Below are 11090 nucleotides of genomic sequence, written 5' to 3' on the forward strand. Positions count from 1 at the left end.
GCTGTGCACCCGGCGGGGAGGAGGCTTGAGTGCTCAGAACGTCGTTTCAGAGATTTGTCCGGCAGGAGGGACCTTGGGAGCCTGCTTAGTTTAAATTAGCTGGCCTCCGGGTCGGTACCAGTCCTTCTGGGGGCGCCTGGGCGACTCAGTTAAGTGGCTGCCTTTGGCTCAGGTCATGATCTCAGGGTCCTGGGTTGGAGCCCCACGTTAGGCTCCCTGCTCAGGGGGGAACCTGCTTCTCCCTCTCCCGTTGCTCCTCCCCCCGTGCTTGTGCTCTCTCTCTCTCTCAAATAAAATCTTAGAAAAGAAAAGAAAAAAAGAAAGAAAAGAAAAGAAAAGAAAAAAAGAAAAGAAAGAAAAGAAAAAGAAGAAAGAAAGAAGAAAAGAGAGAGAGAAAGAAAGAGGAAGGAAGGAGGGAAGGAAGGAAGAAAAGAAAAAAAAAGCAAAAAGCAAAAAGCAAAAAGAAAGCCATTTCTGGTCTGGACATCAAGAGCTATAAATCTTGCTTTACATCCCCTTTGGCTCCAGGCTCGGCTGGCCCCCCCAGAATGAAAACCAGGAGGGGAGGCAAACACACCTAGTGCAAGCTCCTTGAAGATGGAAAGACATGATAACATAGAAATACAGCTCTCTCCAAACTGCATGTAAGCAAACAATGTTTAAATTCAGACCCCATCATTGGCCCTGTAAATACGGCCCTTATGGGGATGGTCAGCTGGAAGTCTTACTTGTGGGGCCAGTGCTCTGCCCGGGTCTCTCAATCGGGACTCCAGCCTGGCTGGCTGTCTCCATCCGGCTTCCCCAGCTAATGCGGCTGGATGTTGTAAGTACCCGGTCTCATGTAACTTTGCCTCATTCTCCTTTACTGCTTATAATTACCCTTATCTATGCATACATTGCTTTGCTTTTCCCTTTCCATTTCTGTTTCTACTAGGTTTTTTTTTTTTTTTTTTTTTTTTTTTTTGAGATTTATTTATTCATGAGAGACGCACAGATTGAGAGAGAGAGGCAGGTTCCATGCAGGGAGCCCGATGTGGGACTCGATCCGGGGTCCCCAGGATCACACCCCGGGCTTCAGGCGGCGCTAAACCGCTGCGCCACCAGGGCTGCCCTCTACTAGGTTTTTATAATAGCAATAACGTTTTCCTTTCTTGAAACTGAAACTATGACTATCCATGAATTCCTTTTTCAAGACACCCACCTCAGTCCTCATGTAGGCTCCCCTCTACAAGCCCACAGTCCTGTTCCCTTCTTACCACACCCCCCAAGAGAAATCTCACCCAAAGTCCAAGTCTTTCCGATGCCTCAAGACCTGGAGCAACTTGCCCAAAGTCACACTGCCTGTAAGTAGCAGAGCCCTGTACCCAAGCCCACTGTTAGGAATGGCTGATAAAGGGATTTGTACTGAGTGATTTCTTTTTTTTTTTTCTTTCCTTTTCTTGACTTTGTTTTAATTTTTTAAAATTTTATTTGTTTATCTTAAAGATTTTATTTATTTATTCGTGAGACACACAAAGAGGGGCAGAGACATAGGCAGAGGGAGAAGCAGGCTCCCTGAGGAGCCTGATGCAGGACTTGATCCCAGGGTCCTGGGATCACAGCCTGAGCCAAGAGCAGAGGCTCACCCAGGCGTCCCTTATTTATTTATTTCAGAAAGAGAGTGAGAGAGCACACAAGGAGGGAAGGGGCAGGGGGAAAGCAGGTTTCCCACTGAGCAGGGAGCAGCCCATGGGGCTCTATCCCAGGATCCTGAGATCATGACCCGAGCTGAAAGTTAATGTTCAACTGACTGAGCCACCTTGACTTTGTTTTTAATGGAAAATTTCAAACATACACAAAAAATAGAATAATATAGTGAACCCCAAATACCCATCATCCAGCTTCAGCAACTACTGACAAATAGCCATTATATTATTCATTTATACCTTCCTACTAACCCTCTCCCCCATTACTTTCAAGGAAATCCCAGGCGTTACAGTTAATTTATAAATACTTTAGTATCTATCGCTAAGAGATAAGAATTCTTAAAAAAAAAAAAAAAACCATAAACCATGATTACCATCTCTAGAAAGAGTAACATTAACTCTGTAATATCATTTACTATCCAGCTGATATTCAGATTTCCCCATCATTGTATTTTGCTTTACAGTTATTCAGATTGGGATCCAAACAAGGTCTACATAATTTATTTGGGTCAGTGAGTTATTGTTGAATAAGAAATACATCCCTCAGGATGTAGATTTTGTGGTACTGTCAGTTTAAAGGTCCCTATAATCCCTGGGTGGCTCAGCGGTTTGGCGCCTGCCTTTGGCCCAGGGCCCGATCCTGGAGTCCTGGGATCGAGTCCCGCGTCGGGCTCCCGACATGGAGCCTGCTTCTCCCTCTGCCTGTGTCTCTGCCTCTCTCTCTCTCTCTCTCTCTATCATAAATAAATAAAAAATTTTTAAAAAGTACAGCTACATGCAACAGCATGCATATATTTTATAAATATACTGATCAGTAAGGAAAGCAAACATAAAAAAGGAATAAATATTATGATTCCATCTGCAGAAAGTTCAGAGGCAGGTGAAACTAATCTATAGCGTTAAAGGTCAGGAGAGCAGTTGCCCTTGGGAGGTAGTTACTAGAAGTGGACTCAAGGAGGCTTTTGGGGCCTGGTGACATTCTCTTCCTTGACCCGGGTATGTTCATTTGATGAAAATTCATCTAGATGTACCCTCTGGCTTATGCAGTTTTCTGTGTGTCATATCTCAATAAACATTTTACATAAAAATATTTTTAACATAATGAAAGCTTTTTTGAAAAGTTCTAACTCATTTATGGTCTCAGATTTTTAAAAAATGAACTTATTTTGAATAGTGCATGAAAGTTCGCAAAGTTTACTCAACCGTCTTTGAACTTAGTGGTTTCCAACAGCAGATACATTTTAATAATGAGCTTCTCTGTATCATAAACCTGGAGTTGAACTTTGCAGTCGTGCGCAGTGCACAGCTGAGTCAGCCTATTTCTGAACCATATATAGAGGATGAGACTGAGCATTTTTTTATGGCCCACTGACATTAGGGAGCATCTTCACTTCCATTCTCCTGATGTTGGTGTGGCAGGAGAGGCAGGACACCAAGAGAGAGCAAGGAAAAGATTTTACATCCCTTTCTTCTGCCTTAAATACGAAGTCAAGGGACATGTGAATGCTGGAAGGAGTCTTCAATCATCTAAAGAGTTCTGGCCACCAGGCTTGCTGGGCCATGGGGTGGACCCCTAGCTAGGAACAGGTAGTCAACTGTTTCAGCAGAGTGTGTGTGTGTGTGTGTGTGTATGTGTGTGTGTGTGATCTCTTTTATTGGGAGAAATTGCAGGGCCCTGGTGATATCCCATCATATTTATTTGGGAGAGACATACATAGATAAATGGATGAGCTTCTTTCCTATTTATAGGGGCACATAGAAAGCAGATATTGTCTTTAATTTTTTTTGAATGGATCTCAGAGAATTTTATTTTATTTTTTATTTTTTATAACATTTTATTTTATTTTTAATTTTTAAAATTTATTTATGATAGTCATACAGAGAGAGAGAGAGAGGCAGAGACACAGGCAGAGGGAGAAGCAGGCTCCATGCACCGAGAGCCTGATGTGGGATTCGATCCCAGGTCTCCAGGATCGCGCCCTGGGCCAAAGGCAGGCGCCAAACCGCTGCACCACCCAGGGATCCCTCAGAGAATTTTAAATTACAATTTTACATGCTCCACTGAAATTGTCCTTTGGAGAAAGCTAAGAAAGAAAAGGTTGGAGAAACTTGACACTCCAATAATCTCAGGCTCATCCATGGAAACCTAGTCAGGGCAAAGATCTCATTTAAAGTTTAAATCTGGGATGCCTGGGTGGCTCAGTAGTTGAGCATCTGCCTTTGGCTCAGGTCATGATCCTGGGGTGCTGGGATCGGGTCCCGCCTCAGGGAGCCTGCTTCTGTCTCTGCCTCTCTCTGTGTGTCTTTCATGAATAAATAAAAAAATTTTTTTAAAAGTTTAAATCTTTTCATTTGCTGTGTGTCACTGTCATTACAGCACTTCTCTTTAATGTTTACTGAGAAGGAACAAGAGGTTCTCTGAGAGATTTAATGTTTTCACTGCAAAGGTTTTCTTTACTCTCCTAGAAATGTAACCTTTTACGTAAAGCTTCTGATGATTACACTTATAAGTGTATTATAAGCTTATAAGAGGTACTCGCTAACGAGATATTTTATTAGTGTTTTTGAGTTAAGGGGGGTATTTGTTATCAGCCGTTGGTTTTGTTCCCCTAAGCTGCAAATAACCTTCCCGACCCTTGATGCTTAATCCACCCACCGGCAGAAACGAATTCTCCAGAATGATGTTAATTAGCCCACTGGAGGCTGTGGCAATTTCTTGTTCAACAGAGAACTCTCGACTGGTTCAATTCTCCTGTTAAAAAAAAAAAATCTAAGTTTCTTCTGACAGGTCTGAACCAAGCATAGTACAAAGCTTGATTCTTCCGCAGACCTCTGTATGGAAAGGGCAAGCAAGTGGATTTCTAAATGGGAGAGAGGCTTCTAGCAGAAATTGCGGGGGTTTCATGTTCTCTGTTCTCAGGGCAGAGAGACAGCCTCAAGCAGTGGGGCACAGCAGCTGCCTTTCTTAGGAATCACGGCCCTGATTCCACTTGTCCCGTCTGTCCTCCTGGGAAGGAAAAGTCCCTCTATAGTGGCACCAAGTCTCAGGTCTCAGGTCATCCTCCTGAAACATCTTCTGTGTCTTTAGTGCTATCCCAAGAAGGTGAAGAGTTGGAGGTACGATATATGGTTTTCTGCCGAGATGACTGTTTATGCTGCAGAATTAATGTTCTTCACAAGAGTCTCGTTCATCCCTAGAACATTTATTACGTATCACCTATGTACCAGGCAGGTTTTGCTGTGCTCAACCATGGGAATTTGAGGAGAACAGAGGGAGTCCTTGGAGAGGCCCCGGGACTCTTCGTTGGCACACTCTGCTCTACGGGCATCCCTGTCTTCATTGTACCCTCTTCCCCCCAGGCAACAAGACTGTGTAGTTTGGGTGAAATATGTAATATTCCTAAGAAGCATCATTTAACCTTCCCCCAAAGGACAATAGGGAGGTTGGGGGGGGAGAAAGTGATACTGGTGTAAAAATGGAAAAAGACAAGACTTAAAAAAAAAAAAAAAAAGAACCATTGAGGGATGTTTGACCTTCCCTTGTGGACAGCGTCTGTTGGCAGCATTTCCGTGTTCTTTGTCTCCTCCTGGCAGGAGACAAATTTTCCCAGAGCAGCAACATCCTTTATCCACAGACCATTTCAGAAATGCTATCTCTAAATTGCCAGCAGAGGTGGAGGAGTTTTCGCTAAAACTGTTGACAGAGCAAAGCTGCTACGAGATCAAAATCCAGCTCCTTGAAATTCCTGGGCTGCAATTTTTGCAAGTTAGAGCCAGACAGTGGTGGGCAGAGAGATTTCCTTGGGAGGAAGGGTGTCTGCTTCGCCAAGGTGGAGGAAAACACGGTGGTGGTGGATTAGGGAGAGGGTGTGCGGCTGAGAAATTCAGACAATCTGTGGCTCAAGCCGTCACGTAAATTTGCTGCCCTGCAGTGATTCCTCGGAGTAGAAACATGGCCATATCACCTGCTATTAGAGTCCTTGACAGGCTCTTTGCCCTGCCCTTTGCCCCCTAAGGCCAAAGATCCTTAGCCTGGCACAGCAAGGCCTTCACTACTTGGCCCTGGCATCTTTCTTGCTGCCCCCTTTTCTTGTTGCCTTTTATGATCCAACAATACTGGGTTACTTGCCGTCATCCCAAGCATCATGTTGGTTCCTCTGTCTTGATTGATCTCTTTGAAAGAATCCCCATTCATACTTAAGATCATCTAGTCCGTGGGATGCCTGGGTGGCTCAGCGGTTGAGCGTCTGCCTTTGGCTCAGGGCGTGATCCCAGAGTCCTGGGACTGAGTCCCACATTGGGCTCCCTGCATGGAGCCTGCTTCTCCCTTGGACTGTGTCTCTGCCTCTCTCTGTGTGTCTCTCATGAATAAATAAATAAAATCTTAAAAAAAAAAAAAGATCATCTAGTCTGGGAAGACTTCTTTGACCTTTTCTAGACTGGGCTGGATGCTTGCTCTCTGTCTCCTCCTCTACAGTTAGTTCTGTTAGGACATGGATTGTGATTTTGAAACCTTAAGTCCCCAGCACCCAGCATGGGGCCTGCTGGATCTCTAGCCCTTGCCTGAGAGCCATCTGGGAACACAAGCCCTCTGTGGGCAGCCTCGCTCCCAAGGGGGAGGAGAAGGAGAAGGGGCTGGGCTATTCTTCTAAATTCCTTGTTACAAGACTCACTCCTCCCATAAGTTACAAGACTCTTTCCCCTCCTGGGAAGAAGGGTAGGGGTGGGGAGGAGCCTAAAGGTTCAGAATGTCAAATGGTTCACCCTCTCCCCCACCAGGACCAACTATTGCAATTGCTCTGTAGCATTTATGCCACATGATTGCTAACTGAATTTGTTTTCTATGACTTGTCTATAGTCTCTTTGTGTTTTTTTTTAAATTAAAGTCTTTAATTTTATTTGTTTATTTATTTGAGAGAGAAAGTGAGAGCGCAAGCAGGGGGAGTGGCAGAGAGAGAAGAAGCAGGCTCCCCACCGAGGAAGGAGCCCAACCCAGGACCCCAAGATCACAACCTGAGCCGAAGGCAGATGCTCAACTGACTGAGCCATCCAGGCGCCCCTTAAAGTCTTTTAAATAAAAGTCATATGAGTATATGGTTCAAGAAAACACTACTGGAACATATGGATGGCCTCATCATGAAAAACAACAATATTCTGTTCCAGTTCCCTATAAGCCCAGAGGTAATGATAGTTCACTCCTTTAGGATTTCTCCTAGTTTCCTTCAGCTCTCTAGTATCTCCTGATTTGGAAGACTGAGCTATTTAAAGCACAAAGCTGACCAAATCACACCCCTTGCCTGAAACCGATGGCTGCCCTTCACAATTAGGTCAACCCCTTTCCTGGGCCAGGCCTGCTTCCTCTGACCCTCCAGCCATTCTTGTTTTATTTTTTTTTTCTTTTCTTTCTCCTCATGCTACTTCTATTTCTACATCTTTAGAGTGACCGGGACTTTGTGTAGTCCCCTCCTCTCGACTGTGGACTAGACCTTAGTGGCCTAAGGAATAGAATTTGGCAGAAATCATTGGATATTGGCTTCGTGGTTGGGTTACAAAAAGACTCTGGCTTCTGTCTTGCTCACTCTTTCCTGCTCTCTTGCTTGTTTCTTCTGGGGAAAGCCAGCTGCTGTGTTGTAAGCTGCCCTGCGGAGAAGCCCATGAAGCAAGGAGTAGTAACAGCAACAGCCCACTGGAACTGGATCCTGCCAACACCATGTGAGTGTGCTTTGAAGTGGATCGTTTCCCAGTCAAGCCCTCAAGTAAGACCACAGCCCCAGCTGATATCTTTTTTTTTTTTTAGATTTTTATTTTTATTTATTCATAGAGACACACACACACACACACACACACACACACACACACACACACAGAGGCAGAGGGAGAAGCAGGCATCATACAGAGAGCCTGATGTGGGACTCGATCCAGGGTCTCCAGGAGCACGCCCTGGGCTGCAGACGGTGCTAAACCACTGCGCCACGGGGGCTGCCCCCCAGCTGACATCTTAACTGCAGGCTTATGAGAGACCTTAAGCCAGATAATCCAGCTCTGCCCAGAGTCCTGGCCTGCAGAAACTGTGAAATAATAAATCTTTGTTTTCCTAAGCTGCTACATTTTGGCATAATTTGTTACACAGCAATAGACAGGTAATGTAGTCACTATGCCATATTTTTTCCTGCTCAGTCATTGAGTTTTTAATCCCCTTCCCTTAAATCCCCCCTACTTTACCCCTCAAAAACAATGTTAACAGATTGGATGTTCCTTCCGTGCTTCTTTCTGTGCTCCTAGTCATGCACAAAATATTAAGTGTGCGAGAGAACTACCAGGCCATTCCATTTTTTAAATTAAAGATTTTATTTCTTCATGAGAGACACACATTTATTTCTTCATGAGAGACACAGGCAGAGGGAGAAGCAGGCTCACTGCAGGGAGCCTGATGGGGGACTCGATCCCAGGATCCCAGGATCCCGGGATCATGATCTGAGCCAAAGGCAGATGCTCAACCACTGAGGTACCCAGGTGCCCCTCCATTATTTATTCTTGAATAGCACTTTCTAGCTTTGTTTCTAACATAGGCACCCAAAGTACCCCTAGTGCCTGTCAATTATAGCTGTGCTTTCCTCCCTGCTGAAAGGAAATCCTAAAGAATCTTGTATTTTACATAAGCAATTAGCAGCAGCTGGCAAAAGCAGCAGAAATATATCCATGCTTCTATTTTTTTCCATGGGAATCTGGGACTCTGCTTTACAGTCCTAAAAAACACAGACAGCTCTGAATAACCGAGCATGTGCTGCTCTGAAATTATAGGTCCTCACAACAGGGGACACGAAATTAAAAGTCCTTTTATTTTAAACAAACATCCCAGCCTCTCTCTAACCAAATGGGTGACAGTGTTCAAATAATTCTGGGATCCTTGAGGATTAAGTTCCCCAGTCTGTTTCCACAAAGTATAGGAACCCTGGGCTTAGCGCTTCAGGCAGTCCTCGTTCTTTGCTCCTCCCCAGGTTCTTTTTTTTTTTTTTTTAATTTTGTATTTATTTATGATAGTCACAGAGAGAGAGAGAGAGGCAGAGACACAGGCGGAGGGAGAAGCAGGCTCCATGCACCGGGAGCCTGATGTGGGATTCGATCCCGGGGCTCCAGGATCGCGCCCTGGGCCAAAGGCAGGCGCCAAACCGCTCCGCCACCCAGGGATCCTCCTCCCCAGGTTCTGTTCCCATTATTGTCGCTGCCTTTGCCTCCTCAGGCAAGCTCCACTCCTGCTGCTCCCAGATCGCTGTCTTCCCCCTTGGTGACACTTGGGTCATGAAGATCTTTAGATCTCATTTTCCCACTGATAGGCTGAGAGCTCCATGCAGGTAGGATTTTATCTGTCTTATTAACTGCCACGTCCCCAGGACCTGGCTCCAGCCCTAGAACACAGTGGGCATCTGATCAATGATTGTTAAAGGAATGGATAGATCAGCTTGTTGGTAAAAATCAAATCCATCCTCAAAGGACCCCGACATTTGTCACCTTTAATAAAAGTAGTGGCTGATTTTATCAAACGAGCTTATTGAGGGCCCACCATGGGACTCATGATTTCATTCATCTGCACAACAATTCCATGGGGTGGACACTATCATTTTGTCTTATAGATGAGGAAATTGAGTCTCAGAGCAATGGAACAACTTGCCCAAAGCCACACTGTTTGGAGGCTGTCCAGCTCCAAAGTGGAAACCCATTGTGCTCTCCCTTTTTTTTTTTTTTCTTATTAAATTTTTAAAAACATTTTGGAAATTTAAAAAATTCAGATGGGTACAGAGAAAACAAATGACAAATCGAGATTCCCATCGACCAGAATTTTAACAGATGTTAACGTCTTGGTGTATTTTCTTCCAACTTCGTCTTTTTTTCCTTCTTCATCTCGCTTTGCTGAGAATATTCAGAAGACTGTGCTGAAGACCCCAATGACCCTTTCTAAAGAAAGGCAGAGTCGACTTTTGTGCCGTGCAGCAATGCTGGGATCACCTTCCTGCCTCCGAAAACGGCGGCAGGTAGGTCTGGGTGTGTGGTGGAAAAGCCAGACAGCAACACCTGCATGCACTCCGGACCTGGGTAGAAAGGACTCACAGGGAAGGGGTGACTTACCTGTCCACTTCCTGTGTCCCCAGCAACCTTCCTCTTTCCTCAGAAATCCATGCTCTATTCTTACCCGAGCCAGTGAGGCTGGTGCCAAGGCCAGCTTCTAGGGAGGACACCCAGAGCCATCAGCCCCCTCTAGAGGGCCAGCCTGTCTCCTTTCCTTACTCAGTCCTCCCCTTCCTCATTCTGTGTGTGTGTGTGTGTGTGTGAGAGAGAGAGAGAGAGAGAGAGAGAGACTCTGAGAGACAGAGGCATGAAGACAATGTTTGATAACCAATGCATCAATGAAATAGTCCCCTCCCTGACCCTCTTCACACCCTAGAAGGCAGCATGGCACCTCTGCTGCACCCACCTTGCACTTGGTACTTGCCTGGATCACCATATACATTTCTGTGCATTTGACCTGTTTACACCTCTCTTCCTGTCAGATTGTGAGTTATTTCAAGGGCAGAGGCTATTTCTTATCCATCTTTCACTTTGCACTATTTGCCATGTAAAAGATACAAAGGCAGCCAAACATCAGCTGTGGGAGAATGGAAAAAACACTTGGAATCGGACAGACCAGATTCAAATTCCAGCTCGGCCACATATTAGCTGTGTGGCTTTGGGCAAGCGACTTTACCTCTCTGAGCTTCGATTTGCTCACTGGTACTTTGAGCTTGATGAGTGGGGATTCACATATGGCTTCATATGTGTTATACGCCTCAGCACAGCTCGAGGCAAAGATCATGCACTATTTCTAGGCCACGGTGGGAGCTTTGGGACCTGGATTCGGGTCTGAGCTTTGCCATAGTCCTAGAGCAAGTCACTCAACGTCTCTGAAGTCCAGTGCCCTCATCTGCAAGAAGGGGGAGATACCTTGAGTTGGTGAGCACTTTAAATAACGAGAGTCCATGTGAAAGTTCTTGGCACACAGTCTTCAGAGATACATTTCTATCCTGTCTAGACAAACTCATGCTTTTCCCTTTAGACTTTTTTTTTTTTTCCCTTTAGACTTTGCAATCTCTCAGACATAACCATGGAGAGGTAGACAGCGTCTGGTGCTCTGGTCTACCCCGAGCCCCAAACAAACTCTAGAAATGGCCATTGGCAGTGTGGCCCAGCCCAGAGGGGCCTCCCACGTGGAGGAGCAAGGAGCCTAAAAGCTCAGCTCTCCACGCCAAAGGGTACATGGTTCCCCTCTCCCCCAGCAGAGAGTGCCCAGGTCTTTGTATAAAGACAAACCCACCCAGTCGCCCTAAAACTTGCGAACAACAATGGAGACAGAGTAAAATGCGCACTCCCAAG

General features: G+C 45.4%; 1 long non-coding RNA gene across 1 annotated transcript; it reads left to right on the forward strand.

The window, feature by feature from the left end:
• Positions 1-493: 493 nt before the first annotated feature.
• On the forward strand, positions 494-9700 carry LOC140597999 (uncharacterized). The gene is made up of 4 exons (XR_012000162.1): positions 494-644; positions 6602-6866; positions 7302-7397; positions 9608-9700. It is a non-coding gene; the product is annotated as an uncharacterized lncRNA (long non-coding RNA).
• Positions 9701-11090: the final 1390 nt, after the last annotated feature.

Source organism: Vulpes vulpes, chromosome 2 (genome assembly GCF_048418805.1).
Source record: "Vulpes vulpes isolate BD-2025 chromosome 2, VulVul3, whole genome shotgun sequence".
NCBI classification, from domain to species: domain Eukaryota; kingdom Metazoa; phylum Chordata; class Mammalia; order Carnivora; family Canidae; genus Vulpes; species Vulpes vulpes.